General features: G+C 49.0%; 1 protein-coding gene across 1 annotated transcript in view; it reads right to left on the bottom strand.

Annotated features, from left to right (window-relative positions):
- Positions 1-16,199, bottom strand: part of FARP1 (FERM, ARH/RhoGEF and pleckstrin domain protein 1) — a 155,464-nt gene that overhangs the window by 104,155 nt on the left and 35,110 nt on the right. The window lies entirely within an intron of this gene.

The raw sequence follows: 16,199 nt of genomic DNA on the forward strand, positions 1-16,199 counted from the left end.
GGGGCAGGAAGATCATCTTATTCCTACCCAGCACCTGGTGAAGGTAGCTAGCAGAGACCCAAAAGGACCTGGCAAAGGCTGATGATCTAGGTCACTTGTTCAGTTCTCCCCAGACACAATTCAGGTGGCTATGGAAACACCCCGAGAAGGCTCTGTACCCCAACCAAGGACCAGTAAATGCAAATTTAATTCCTATAACTCAAAAGAAATGCAGACAACCCTGGTCACGCAAGTGGCTCTATACTGCCCTCCCTGGCGTGCATTCTCCAAGTGGCTGGCAGGGAGGTGCCCCTGGACACAGTCGAGGTCAGATGGCTGGATCCAGGGAATGGGGAAGGCCTTGCCTGCCTGGCCATGGTGTCCAGGCAATCCTTTAAAAACAAGGCAGAGTGATGGCAGATCGCCCACTCGCATCAACCTCTGCTCCTGGAAACAACAAACTTCCCATATGTTTGCCTGCCGACGGGGGAATCTTCAGAAAGTTCATGGAGAGTGGAACTGAAAGATCTTTACTTAAGGGCAAGAACTCTTTGAAAATAGTGTTTTCATCACAGGCATTCTCTAGGAACTTTCTAAAGTTTTCTGGAAAGCACACGCAACCAGCATTTACTGATTTGGTAACTGGGTGGAAGACACACCTACCTTTCTCCCCCTCCCTTCCTCACCCCTTTGTGTTAAAAACCCACATTTGTTTCCATGACAGAAGCATGTATCCTCTTGATGGTTCCTCTTCTGTACAGGCTAATTTTAATTCCATCCGATCGGGTCGCTTTCCTAATAGATGTTGACAGTTCCAGACGCCAGGCCCTGGGCAAGAGCATCTGCTTATCCGCTCGGGATTAAGCTAAATGCCTTTACCTCTAGGACAGCGAGTGCGTCAGCAGAGTTTTCCAGAAGAAAAAGCACACAGCACCCAGTCCACAGAGCCACCCGGAGAGCACAGCCCCTGAGCACCTGCTACCTGTACAGAGAGCTCCCGAGCAGCCTCTGGTCACCCAGCACAGCCCAGGGGTCTCATTCCAGGCTCAGGCAACGCTGGAAGCATGTTCTGAGATGGGAGTAGACAGTGGTCCACTGAAAATCAATGGCGCTTTAAAGACCTGTGACTGCTTGAAGACAGTGTGCCAAATGCTTTTCTCTATCATTGAGAACAGAGAAGGATTTTAAGATTTATTTATTTTACTTAAAATGCAGTTACAGAGAAATTAGGAGAGATCTTCCAATTGCTGATTTACTCCCCAAATGGCCACAATGGCCAGAACTGAGCAGATCTGGAGCCAGGAGCTTCTGCCAGGTTGCCCATGTGGGTGCAGGGATCCAGGCCCCTGAGCCATCCTCTGCTGCTTGCTCAGATGCATTGCAGGGAGCTACATGGCAAGTGGAGCAGCCAGGACTCAAACTGGTCTCCATAGGAGATGCTAACAGTCAGAGGATTAGCCAGATAATCCCAAGATATTTTTAAGCAATTAGTATTCCAGGAATTCACCTGGAGTAGCTAACCTTTAACACCTGACTTGCACTCAGTGGGAATCAAACTGCTTTCCTCTGGGTAACCTCTCACAGCATTCTGCTAAACTGAGCTTTGATCCTAAGCAATAGGCAAAATGGCAGCAGCAATGTTGTCACTGTGCAATGGCGGTGGAGGGAGTGAAGCTAGATCCGGTCTGGGATCCCAAGTGCTGGGGACCAGGCAGGTGTGTGATGCCCTGTCCTCACTGGGCTCAGCAGTATGGTCTTGGAATAGGAGGCGGGCGCCACCAAGTACAGGGCGTTGGTCAGAGGGACAGATTCCAGCGATGGCTGACAGCTGACATGGACCATTTGAACACTTAGCATCACAAGCATTAATGAATTATAAAATACCATTCTACTGAGCCCAAGTGCTCATACACAGTGGGGAGAGAAAAAGCACCAGAAACGGCTGCTCCTACCATACCTAGAAATAGAATTGGTAACATATGATAAGCCCAGCGGAGACATTTCGGAGCTTGGTAAAAATAAATAATGATGCAATGGAGGCAAGGGATGAGGAAGCAAATGATAATGTAAAAACACTTGAACACCACCCAGGCCAGTACCCCACCCACATGCTCATTCACAGGTCTCTGAAAAAGGTGATCTATCAGCTCCAGCCCTCGTACAAGTCAGGTGTCACGGCCTCCATCAATGAAACAGTGGGAGTGGGGGCAGGCATTCGTCTAAGGCAAAGATTGAATTGCCCACACACTCCTTCACATCACAGTGCCTGAACTTAGGTTGCCCCACTTGAATGCCAGTCCCAGCTTCCTGTGAATGTTGACCCAGAGAATCAACAGGTGATGGTTCAAGCAGCTGCGTGCCCACCTCGCACGTGGGAGACTGAGCTCTCAGATCCTGGCTTTGGCCACTGCAGGCACTTAGGGAGTGAAAGAGCAGATGAGAGAGCTGTCTTCTCTTTCTAATTCAAGGAAGACAGCAATGAATGAATGAACTAACGCAACTCAGGGACAGGCTCGGTGAGAGGCACGGTGAGGCCATGGGATTACGGAAGTCAGGCAGAAACCCATGTGGCTTTCAGGTCCAGGCAGTTCATCTGTGCTAACAAGGGCTGGCATTTGCCCAGCCAACCAACAGGGAGCGACTACGGAGAGAAGCATTGAGAAGCCCGCCTCAGCTCCAGCACCTGTAGCACTTGTGTGCTTGTTTGACTCCTAGGCTCTCCCAAATGACCTTGAGATGCTCTGAGTACTAACAAGGAACCCTCTCCACTCACCAAGAGGCAGCGTCTACTGGCAGAGAACCAGGAAAAGAAATGGGGAGCCATAAATCCAAATAAAGGAGTGGAACTGCTTCTTCTGGGAATCCCTAAACATAACCAGGGGACTAGAAGGATGATCGCTTCAGCCAACCAGCCTCTTACAGAGTGATGGCCGTCTGTCCATCTTTCTCCAGTATTTGCACAAGGGGCTCCAGCACTGGGGTGGGGGTGAACTTATTTCACGGATTTGGCTTTGTTCCCTAGGAACCATGAGATCAAGGCAGGGATGGGGCAGAGCAGTGTGGGGAAATGATGCTGCAAGCATCATGTTGGCTGCTAAGGGCATTCATGTATCTGGGGAGGCCCCAGTCTACTGACCACTCGTGCTTTCCACATTGATGATAATATCCTAGCCCCGTGAACACTCTACTACACTGGAGCCACGGGTCATCTGGGGGCTCTGCAATCCTGGAACATGTCCCCAGGAATGAGGAACTGACAATCCACCTGTGCCTCGTGTGGCTGTGTGGCTGACACATGCCCACCCGCACAGCACAGGCTCATGGTACACAGCTTATGCCTGGGTCAGTTGCCCTGCAAGGGCAGAAATTCTACCTCTGAAACCTTAAAGTTTTATTAATTGCATAGCTTACTGTCACCAAGAGCCCGGATTTGGAGTACTGCCTCCTATAAGCAAGCTAGTCAATTACATTCACCAGCCATCTGATGGGTGTGGCGATATCAGTGACAAAGGTCGGTTTTGTTTCTTCTATGGCAGGCTACTAGCTGCATCAAGTCATCAGGCTTATCATGGAAACATGTTAGACCACCACGCGGAACGCCAGGATTGGGGGCTGTCATTACTCCCCAAGGACTCTGGCTTCTGTCCTGACACTGCCACCATACAAGACCTTCTGAGACAGCCCGGTGAGTGCTGCTGCTGTACCACAGAGACAAGGCTACATCTTTAAGTGCCATTGGTGGCATTTGCAAACAACTGTCCCCTGCGCCCTCCTGGTCTGAAAAATCTGAGCAGGGAGCTCAACACCCCAAGTAATTTTAGTCTTTCCTGGAAGTAATTTTTCATGAATAGATAACATCCTCTCAAAACTTCCGTTTGGGTTTCTCCTTGGAATGCATAAAGATGTCTGTCCCCATCAAAAGTCCAAACTAAGTCAAATTACAGAAAAGCCACTTTCTTTCACCACCACACATGCACAGATTACAGCATTCATGTAGAGTTATCCTGTTTAACCAAGTCGAAAGGATTCTTGCAAAGTCCCTCGTTACACAAGGAAATGCATTAGCAACAGGCATACTGCTAAGCGTGAAGCATCCGTATAAAACACATCTTCTAAGAGGGCGACTAACGACATCTCATGCTTATCACAATATCAAAAAAGAAAATATTCAGCAGCAGAGAATTTTCTAAAAATCCCCCCTTTTAAAACCAAATCTCTTGCCTTTAATCATCTTTGATTGAAATCATTTCCAAATATGCTTCTAACTCCAAGTTTTTAAAAAGAGAATTGAATTTTAATCAAACGTCCATTGTTGCAATTGTGACTACAGTACTGAGTCAGTTTTTTTTTTTTTAACATGGTTATAATTCCTTGAGTTTTGCACAACACAAATGGATATCCATTCTTAGGATTCTGTCCCTAGCATTCAGAGCCTCCGTTTTTTGATTGTTCTGTTTATCCAGGGTCAGAGCATTAATTCTCTGTTCCCGCAGCTTGCTCAGCTCCGTTCCCTGTTACATCCCGGGATCAGTGACTAAGCCTGTGTGGATTGCCTGAGTGAACCGCGCTTCGAATGAGTGAAGCACAGAGCATGCTGCTGTCCGGGGCACTGAGCCGCTGCTGTCCATGTCCATGTCCTGTTGCATCAGGGCTGTCCACAGGTTACAGGAAGCCAGAGGAGGCCAGAAGCAAGGGCCCCAGATAACAGCTCCAGTCCAAATGTCAGTTAGTATACGATGACCAGCAAGGCTCACCGCTCGCAGCAGCTCAGGGATTTCTCAACCATGTATTCACAAACGCCAAAGATTTAAACCTTAGTGTCAACCAGGTGGCAAATTTTCTGTCCACACTTAACCCATCAGACTTGCCCTCGGCATCAGCTAAGAGCTTACAAAACTGTGGCATCCCACTTCCACGCTGTGTTGTGCTTGTCCTACAGGGAAGCAGGGATGACGTGGAGAACGGATTCCCTCTATGTAGGGTAACCAGGAAACCCAAGTCACGAGGCTAGCTACAGCTCTGTGATGGAGCAGGCTGCTAAGCACGCAGGCCACCCAAAGCCACGCCTTTGAAATCCAGCTTCCTAAAGCACATGGCTTTTGTGATCAGCTACTACTGATGTAAGCAAAGACTCTTTTGCCTCTGATTTTACTATATATAACAATTTTTAAAAATCGAATCCTATGAAGTAACAGTACATTCGCATTCCATGTGGTCCTTTGAAAATTCGTTCCTAACGAAGACAGCCCTGTCTGCATTTTTTCTTTTCCAAGTAGGAACTCCACCTATGACCGTCCACAATTAAACCACAACGGGTCCTAAATAAGTGGACTGCAGTTACCCTGAGCAAGCGTATCATGCAAAGGCTTTGTCAAATGGAGAGCTGTGAAAGGAGTTAGTGCAATCGGGCAACCAGTAAACATGCTGGCAGGGCATGAAGTTCAGGCTGAGGGGTGCTGGCAAAGTCACTCATGAAAAGGACTCTGGACCTGCAGGTGCGTGAACACAAAGCACCAAAGTCTGGGTTAATGGTTCACTTGTTCACATCGCTTATTTATCAAATACTACCGGCCGGGTAGGCCACATACTTACCTTGTGGCCAGTGCTGCTGACCCTCTGTGTTCAGCAGAAACCAGATGGGCGTGGTGGCACAAGCAGCTGCTAGGGGTGGCAGGGAAGGGGCAGGGTTTACAAACTCAGGGGAAGCCCACAGCCGAGGTGCCCACCTCCTCTCAGTGCTGTTACTCTGGGGACCAAGGTTCCAGAATGAAACCTTAGGAGGCAAATCACCTCAAAGCCAAGGCACTGGCAGAACAGTGAAGTCACTCAGAGGGCTGCCTCAAGGGACCAGGAGACTTCCAAATGCCCCAGTGTCACTGCCCTCTTCCTCAGGCGACGTGGGCAACAACCAACCAACACTCAAACATCACTTTCTTCCCAGTGGGAATCCAGTGGGGTTCAGACAAGGACTGGGAACACATCCTGATTTAACAAAGATTGCAAACAAAACTAAATTTGTGTTTATGATGCTGACACTCTTAAGTTAGTGTCTGCCAGGGAAGCAAACCATCAAATCAGCCTAAAATGAAGCACAATGAGGCGCTGACCTCAGCTTGCCTTCCCCTCATCTTCAGCCACGCGTGCCACGCTGGAGTAAGCACACAGCGTGGGCGGCAGGTGGGTGTGCTAGTAACTCCACTCTGCCATTGCACATGAGGGTCCCAACAAAAGCACAAAGTTGTTCTAAACCCTATCCAAAAACATTAGAGGTTCATTTACTCTTCCCAGGAGTCTAACCATGACTTAAGCCACTGCACTCCAATGGGGAAATTCCACTTCTGAAACTTTCTGAACACCAAAAAGTTGACTGAGGTTCTTTTGTACACAGAAGTCCAACTTTAAAAACAAAAGCATATGAAAGGCAGTTTTAAATAGGAAAAAAACGATGCACATTCATGTGCCCTAGTTACAGCCATTTTAAAAGCAGGCATTATAAAGTCTTCTATTTCATCTACTGGCACAGGGTCATCATACTCTGATTGCAGACCTCGTAGCCAAGGCCTGCCTGCAGCCCAGTGCATTGCTTCCCTGTAGCAGCTAGCAGCCTGCAGTATCATGAGTTGACAGTACTGCGCCATGGGCAGAGCACGGCGCACTGCCTAAGGAGGAATCCTTACTCCACATCATTAGATACGTCTAAAACCTAAACACTCGAGGCAAAAGCAGAAGAATGACGCTCCCAGAGCCGCAGACACTCAGCAAATCTCGTCGTTGGCATCAATTACATCCGTAAAGGCTGAGCACACGTGTCTGGCCTTCTGCTATGCTACCCACCCTGGGGAGGGTGGACAGTCACCCTTGCAGAGTCTCAGAATGACACACAGAGCTGTGCATGTGAAACCGAATACAGCCGGTCCTGCACATGTGCCACGGAGAAGGCAGGAAGGGAGGCCGAGTGCCCCTGAGGACCTCTGACCAGGTCAATCATCACAAACCCCTCCGGGGTTCCTTCCACACCACATCCTCATTTCTACAGTGTTTCCACTGAAGTCACATGCAAAACACAGTAAGAATTGCTTGCATGCGGGGCTTACATGGTAGCTCCCAGGCTAATCCTCCACCTGCAACTGCCAGCATCCCATACACACTGGGTTGTGTCCCGGATCCTCCACTTCCTATCCAGCCGTTACGGCCTGGGAAAGCAGCAGAGGAAGGCCCACATCCTCCGGGCCCTGTGCCTGCATGGGAGACCCAGACGAGTCTCCAGACTCCCAGCTTCGCATCAGCTCAGCTCCGGCCATTTCTGCCATTTGGGAAGTGAGTCAACAGATGGAATATCTTTCTGTCCCTCCTCTCTGTACATTTGCCTTTCCAATAAAAATAAATAAATCTTTTAAAAAGGGAAATGTATGCATGTACAAGTATTTTCCATTTCTATTTAGTGCTTCAACATGACACAAACCCACTGTGTCCAGCTCAGAAAGCAACCCAAGTGTCACAGCTCAGTCCCCAGTCAATAAGGCTTTCTTCTCTGCTCATGCTCAGAATTGTTCAGCCGCCAATGCAAATCACTCTCCAGGAAGTAGGTCATTTTATACAAGCTAACTGTCACAATAGTTCAGTTTATTTTTTCACAGATACAAAGGAAGGAGTGAGGCTGTTTCCTTCCAACCCCCTAACATGTTAGGAATGATTCCTTTCAGCCATCTTTCCCCTGGACACTTACGTTAGATTTTGCCTTTGGAGAAGCATCAAGTCCATAGTTTATTATTATTATTTTTACTGAATATTTAAAAACAAAGGGGCTTCAAAAATTCATGGAAAATAAAATTTAAAATTCATTTGGGTGCAAAGATTTTTGAAATTGCTGCGCACAAGAGTTCTTTAAAACTTCATGGGAAGTGGCTAGCAGTGTGGCTCCGTGGGTTAAAATGCTGCTTCTAACACCATCAAGCACATTAGGATCCTGGCTGCTCCGCTTCCCATCCCGCCCCCAACGCACCCACGGATTCACCTGGGAAACAGTAGGTCATGTTTCAGGTACGTGGGAGACCCAGACAGAGCTCTAACTTCTGCACAAGGTCTCTCCCTCTCCCTGTCCCTCCCACTCTGCCTTTCAAAATTCATGAAAGGCACTGGTGCTGTGGCATAGTGAGTTAAGCTGCTGATCTGCAGTACCAGCATCCCATATAGGTACCACTCTGAGTCCTGGCTGCTCCACTTCAAACCAGTTCCCTCCCAATGTGCCTGACAGTGCAAGATGGCCCAAGTGCCTGGACCCCTGCACCCATGTGGGAGACAGGCTCAGTCCCAGCCCAGGTACTGCAGCTACCTGAGGAGTGAACCAATGGACAGAAGTGATTCTCTAACTCCGCCTTTCAAGTAAAGAAAATAAATTTTTAAAAAATTATTGAAATATACATTATGAAAAAATATGCATAGGTTCAAATTGTTTTGCATTTAAATCTTTTAACAACATTTTCCACAAACTTATGGGACTTTTAATATCATTTCCCATGAACTTGAATATCAAATTGTCACCTGGCTTTGGCTATGATCAACTTCAGTCTGGTCCCTGTTCCATCTACGTCCCTAGTCCCCTGGGAACTCATAATCATGTTCTTTGCAAAATCTACCATCCAACCAAAGTTAAAATCCTGAAACAGAAGGAACTGATCTGTGTACCAAACTGGGGATGCTCCAATTATGGGCAGCTGATTGTCATCTGCCTGACTGTGGCCACTGCTTCCTGGGTCCCTTTCTGTCCACCATGGGTGAGAGACAGACCAGGCGCCAGCCCTTGTGCAGCTTATGACCAGGAATCTTCATCTCTAGGCAAAGCTGAGCATATTATGTCTAGTACCCTTCTCGGAACTCAGCCAGCGTCTAAGGACTCAAGCTGCACCCAGTCCCATAATCTTCCCTATCCATCTGTGAAATGAGAGCCGATAAGCGCTGGAAGCAGAGCAGGAAGCACACCCCCAGGCCTCCAGCAGACATCGCTAATCTCTCAAGATCCCTCCAACTCTTTCTGGGCAAGGCACCCCACCCACCGAGGCGGCCAGTATAGAGCAGCAATGAGAAGATTCTTCTCATGTATTTGTACTTTATTCTTGGTCATGAAGATCAAGATCACTCCAGCTCCCCAACAAAGCTGGTCAAGACAACGATAAGATCTTAAGTAGGTTGTTTCCAATTTTTAATCATCCTGACTAAAAAATAACTGTGATTCCAGCATAATTTTTGGCAGGACTCGGGAAGGAGCCTGAGTGACTTCTACCTGTCTGCTTCCTCAGCAACGTCTGATGCAGACATGACTACCTCAAGCTGCAAGAAACCAACTCCTCAAGACGGCCATGGTCTATCTCCACCTGACCCCTGACCTTAGGTCTTTGCTCTCTGCACACGGCCTTGCCTGAGGGACACATTTGGGGAGGAGGTGGCAGAAGTGAAAAATTCAAACACACCAGGACTCTGTCTTGCTTGTGTGGAGCTGTTAGAATTTTTAAAAAATATTTATTTTTATTGGAAAGTCAGATACACAGAGAGGAAGAGAGACAGAGGGAGGAATGGAGAGGGAGTGAGGGAGAGAGAAAGATCTTTAATCTGCTGATTTACCCCCTTAAATGGCAGCAACAGATAGGGCTGGGCCAGGCCAAATCCAGAAGCCTAAAATTCCACCCAAGCCTCCCATGGCAGGGGCCCAAGCATTTGGGCCAGCCACTGCTGTCTGCCCACGTGCATTAGCAGGGAGCAGGATCCAAAGTGGAACAGCTAGGACTCAAACTGGCACTCAAACAGTATGTGGGTGTCACAGGCTGAGGCTTAACTCACTGCACCACAGCACCAGACCCAAGCTTGGTGTCATTTTCAAATGCCATCCAAAATCCTTCTGGTTTTCTTTTTAGAAAACACTAAAAATTGCTTAAAAGTTTAAAAATAAAAATACGTACATGAGTAGATAATTCCAGTTTTTTGAGAAATGAGAAAGTTCTGGAGGTTACACAAAAATGTGCACACATTTCACACTGTTGAACTACGCATCTGGAGATGGTTAAGACGGTCATGTGTCTTTTACCCCAATGTAAAGGAACCTTTTTTTTTTTTGAGTAAAGAAACATATTTACAACTGAAGTTGGCCCTGTCTCTGTGCTGCAGTTTGGCATCCCTAGCCACCTTGCGTCTGGATTTCATTGTCAAACAGGATGCAAGATGGCCTGTGGGATAACCAGAGGTGACCAGGAAACAGCACTCACAGGAGACCAGATGCAGGCTTCCACCGAAGGCCACTCTTGCCCAGGAACTGCCTGGGACCCTGCAGAGGGTGCAGCGGGCGTAGTGGGCCCAGCTGGCCAGGGTGGCCCACATTGCTGGGATTCCTGGAGTACTTGGGTCGACCTTGCCCCAGGGCTTTTGGACTGTGGGAACCTACTGAGCTGCAATGTTTCCCAGGAGAAGGGATCAAATGGAGTTGTGGCATAATCCACAGTTACAGGCAACCATTTATAGCTTCTCTCCCAAGGGCAGGAGCATGGAGAGGGGCTGCACTCCCGCACCTCCCTGACCTAGAGAAAAGTCAAGTGCAAGTTCGTCTGACTTAAAAGTCAGGGGCGAAGTGGATGGGCTATGTCAATGTGGCCTTCACACCATCACCCTGAGGGGACATGGGCTGTAGTTACAACACCACACATCGCAGGTCCTCGCTAACATCCAGCCGGATGAAGCAAGGTCAAGATCACGGTCACTTAGAGCAGCCACTGTGACTCAGGAAGATGAAATCTCAAAGGCCAAGGAGGTCAGTCTCCAAACCAAAGGGAGTGGACAGAGGGCAGCATAGGCCTTGTTTGTCGCCCAGCCAGCCCCGGCTGAGACTCACTGTTCATGTTAACATGGACTTTCTTACGTTGTTGGACACTAAGAACCCCTTTGTGCACAGAGTCCCTCTTTTCATACTTTTCAAGGATGCGCTTCATTGACATGGAAAGGATACCTGCTGTTTAATCTAAACATATTGAAAACCGGCTTCAAATCCAAAGGAGTGTGACTCGGTGCTCACCTGCCGTGCCAAGCAAAAAGGAAGTGGTGTTAACGCTCAGATTTTGATCACAGGCAACAACACTGATTTGCCAGTGGGCGTGGCCTAGAATATTGCACCTTGAACAAGTTGGTGTGATGGGCCCCATTTGACAGAGAGGAACAGGATGCTCAAAGGCCCTTGGAAAAGGAGGCAAAAACATCAAGATCATGGCTAAAGACCTTCCCAAGCAGAACACGAGCCGTGGGTTCCTGTTTCTCACTCACCTTCCACAACTATAAGAATGAGCGGGCACAAATGACATCAAGTTTATTGATGCCCCTTGACACCACTTTTGCCCTCATCAGTCACGCAAGAAAAAAGCAGGCAGGGGAAGCCCTTCCAAGTCTTCCGGCTACGTGTAGCTGCTTTTCACTGCCACACAGAATGATCTACATCACCCTGGAGAATCCAAGGGCAATACTGGCAGGACACAACCCTTTATGACAGGCCATAAAGAAACCGACCAGTGCCTGCTCTCTGCCCTGCAGCTTTCTGTGTGGAGTTAGCACTTCCACACCTGCCTCCCTGGCAGACTGTGAGGTCTGTAATGTGATCCCCACATTGACAATACCCACGGCCTGAAACACAACAGAAGCCCTGGAGACCTGTGCTGCTGCAAGCCTGATTGCAAGAATAGAGCATTAAGGGCTGCCTGTCACTCAGACAAGGTCCCTGATAGCCAAATAGCAGACGTGAATCCAGCAGCTTACCTAAAATCATTAGGAGTGAACTGCATGTGCCTGTGTGTGCATGCACACCCAGCAGTGACTAGCAGTGTTGACACAAAAAGATTCCCATCTGCTACCTACTGACAACACCCCTGTCATCCAAAACACACACCCAGACCACTGCAGGGCACCATCCCGTAGGCCGAGCCCTGCAAACACACCAAGCGCCCTCACCTGAGTCCGTCCCCACATACTTCCCAAGCATCTCTCACAATATGCACTTAGCAGCTAGGAGGGTTACCAAGTTCAACAAGACCACCGTCTTCCCTAGAATGAGCTGAGGCTTTGGGGCCAAGCAGCAGAAACAGACGGCCAGGGGCACTAGGAGACCCTGTCTCAGACACGGGGATGGCAGGGCCATCAGGCGGGATAATGTCTGAGAGACATTTGCAGGGGCAAGAGCTTTCTAGAAGGGAGGAAGGTGCTGGGAGAATAGTAAAGGCACGCATTTATCCAGACCAAGCAGAGGCAGGCCTACCCGGAGGTTCTGTCCTGTCTCCAGAGAAAGCGGTTTGGGAAAGAGAGGGGTAGACTTCATGGGGGGACAGACAGAGACGGCAGTTGACAAGTCACCTCGCCACAGCATCGCCACGGCTGGCTGAGCTGAGGCAGGCACCACGAGGGCCACCCGCAGAGCAGGAAATGAGCACAAGGGCAATAGCACCCGAGGCTGGCGGATGGCTGCCTGGTGTACTGCCAGGCTTGGGGCTCAAACAAAGGTGAGTCATAGAATATGAGGTGCCAAGTGCCGTGCCCAAGGCCACAAGTCAATCAGTAACTAAGGACAAGCCACACTCAAGGATGCCCCACTTTATCACAGGTCATTCTATTTCCAAATCAGGCAGAGAAAGTACAAACTCTGAAAAGAAACGGCCAAAGGACAATCAATCACCTGAGAGATGTGACCGTGCAAAAGGCTGAGACCCCTGTTCACCCATGACATCAATTTTAAGACCAGGACACTTAGAGAGCAGAGAACCCCGAGGAGATGTGGCGACACAATCCCCTCCCCGAGTTGCCTCGCACGGCCCAGAAGAGGCAGCTCATCTAACGCTGCACTATCCTCAACTCCTGTGTTATAAACATTACAAATGAACTCCCATTTATAAACTCCCATTGCAAATGTTCATTCTGATAGAGCTGACATACTGAGCACAAGCTCCTTTTCTGAACCAATTTCTAAAGCAGTCAAACATGACAAACAAAGACGTCCCTACCGCTCAGAAGTGACAGATAACATCTGGTCACATTTGTTTAAGGTCGTATTTTCACAACAGAAACATGAAGGATAGATACAATGGTCCTCTCTCCCATCTGAAAAACCCATCACTACCATGCATTTGTGTCTCCTTCCAATCTCTTCAAAATGCACACATGCAGCCACATTTATAAAAATATGGCGAACTGTATGTATGACGTTTTAAGCATAAAATATAAACTGAACCACATTTTCATATCACTCAACATTAGATTCCTGCCATCAGCCCAAACACAGGTTTACTCCTTTCACTCAGGTATAGTGTTGGTTCAAATATGCCACTTCCTGTTTATCTGCACTGCTAAATAGATAAATAAGTGGTCCCTGATTTTTCTCTAAAAACTGATTCAGTCATCATTACCTCTGCATGCATCTTCTTGGGGGAAAGCCAGAGATTCTCTGTGAAGGTGAACCTTGTAAATCAGACTAATACTGAAGATGAAGTCTTAGAATAACTAGAATACAGGCCCCGAAACCAACAAGATGACATGGTTACCTCCTCCGCTTACGAATGGCAGCAATCTGCCGGCATCTGCAGCTCACCATGGGAATCCTCAGCTGCTCCAAGACTGACCCACAGCAGCCCTGGGATGAGCAGCAAACTAACCGGGTAATGCTAATGGTGCAGCCGTTCTATCCAGCGAATAAGACGCATCAGCTCATGAGCACAGGCCTGGAACACTCAGATGCCAAGACAGGTGCAGTGCAGTGTTTGATTTTTTTTTTTTTTTTTTTTAGGATTTATCTTATTTAAAGGATCAAGTGGGAGAGAAAAGGGGGGAGAGGGAGGGAGGAGAGCAAGTTGCCCCCCCACCCCGCCTCCTCCACAGGATGAACAACTTCACACTGCTGGGCTCGGCCAGCACTTCCTGGCCACACTGCCTGTCTCCCACCTGTAACCTAGGAACGAGCCCACACCAGTGGTCCCTCACTCCCAGGGGTACCAGGCTCTGCCAGCAGCACTCACAGTGCTGGATCCCAGCTGCCCCTGCTGAAGCCCACCTCACCTGGGCTATGGTTTGGCTGTGGTGTGAGGAGTCCGGCCAGGGCTCAGTCCCCAGAGAGGCAATATCCAGAGGTGGTAGAAGGTTTTGGAGGCATGGCGTCCTGAGGGACCTCAAGGCTGACCCCGCCCCGTAGAACTCTTTCTTATTCTCTGCTGTGTCTGTGGCCCCACCTCCCATGAGCTGATGCAGCCAGCACGGGTAAAGGCAACACCAGTGCCACTTCTGTCCTGTTTGGACCATCAGCCTTTAAAAACCACGAATATAACAAACCTCTTTTACTTACAATTTTCAGCCTCCATTTCATTATAGTAACCAAAGCACAGACCTGCACATGGGTCCATCCTGGCATCAGTCTGCCCACATGGAGTGCGAATCCAGCAGGAAGCAGGGGTTGAGGTTGGACTGAGCTCCTCAGAGCCTTCCCTCCAACTGTAGGCTCTGGCTCCTGCTCTACAGCCTGACCGAACACAGCACCCTGGGCTCTGCAAGTTCCTTTCAAATACCTGAGCTTCCTGGCAGAACACCACATCTAAAACCAGAGCCCAGCTGCTATGTCAGGCCCACTGACCTCAGGATGACTTGCAAGGCTGCTGCAGCTGAAGCCCCAGAGTTCCACACACAGGGGTCCAGCCAGCAGGTGACAGGAAGCAGGTGGAGCGAGAGGCTGGCACACGGGCAGGTCTCATGACACACACTGGGGCCAAGTGGGAGGTCAGCCCTGTTGTTCTGTTTGCCAAAGAACACTGGGAAGCTGAGCTAGGTGGGGGTCCAGAGCTTGACCACCTTCTCAGATGTGCTTTGTCTTGACAGTTCCTACTTGCAACAGCTGAACTTCTGAACTTTTCTTCTTTTTAATGGGATAAACTGAAGAACAGAGAATGTTCATGAAGCATGACTAACTCCAGCCGTGCCACCCAAGACAGGTGTCATAACACAAACGCTCAGAGGAGAGTGATGGGGCAATGACACACACACAAAGCTCAAACACACTGTGACTTCTTCATGTCGCCCAGAGACTCTGGGGTAAGAGGTCAGAGTCCAAGGTCACAGAGGAGAACAAGAACATGCCGGCAAGCATCCCTGCTATTTGGCAGGCAATAAAACAATACGGGAAGAGCGAGGGGAGGGAAACCTACAATGAAACTCAGTGAGGTGTGAGAGAGAGTATGTGTGTGTGAGCGTGTGTGTGTCCCCGTCCATGTGTACCTGGTGAGTGTGTGCACATCTTAGCTCGGTTTACCCAATGTCAGGTTTCTTATCCCAGAATTTTCTTTAAAATGACCTGCCTGCCAAGCAGATACAGTTAACACAGCTAATATTGTACAGAATGCAGAGGGTTAAAACAGGAAAGAAACTTAAGAATTGTTTTAATTCCTTTAGTTTAAAAACATGGAAACTGAAGCTGAATCCCCAAACAAGGTCACAGGGCTCCGGGTCCCACCTTTCTCTCCCCTTCTCTCTCTCCCTCCCTCAAGGATCTTCCCATTGGATGGCCCCTGAACAGTCCTGCCTTGGTCATTTCCTGCTGCTCTAACAGATCACCACAGTCCCTCTAGCTCACTGACAAACCCAGAGCGTGCTGTGCTCATGGTCCCGGAAGGCACAAGGCCCAACACCACGGTGATTCCTTACTGCTTGGGAAGTGAACACAAGCGGCCAACCCTAAGACCAAGGCAGGAGAGGGGCCAAAGGTCCTCCCCGATCAAAAGGAACCCTCCCACCGGCGCCCAGGCGGCAACATCAGTTCCCAGGGACTTCATCACCTGGTACTGTTGGTCTGGGATAGGCACACTCAAAGCATAGCTAGTCCCCAGGCATCTCAGCCCCGCAGAGCAGACCCCCTTCCCGCACGCAGCCAAGCCCTACTGGCTTCCACAGGAACCACTCCCTCCCGCTTCCTATCTCTTTGGCGAAAACATCTTACTTTTCAAATCATCATCTTGCAAAATGAAAAAGAAAAACCGTACTTCTTTTACAAGAACATCTCAGAATACAGATGCTCAGAATCTCACACTGTTGTAATCCTGGGGCCCAGGGAGGGAGGGTGTGCCAGATACTGGTCTGGGCTGGAGCTCACCGGCCAGCTCGCCCAGGGGCACAAGCCACCAGTCCCTTGTTCATAGCAAATCATTTAGTGCTTCTAGTGGTGC

Source organism: Ochotona curzoniae, unplaced genomic scaffold (genome assembly GCF_017591425.1).
Source record: "Ochotona curzoniae isolate NIBS_2020 unplaced genomic scaffold, NIBS_Ocur_1.0 contig_64, whole genome shotgun sequence".
NCBI classification, from domain to species: domain Eukaryota; kingdom Metazoa; phylum Chordata; class Mammalia; order Lagomorpha; family Ochotonidae; genus Ochotona; species Ochotona curzoniae.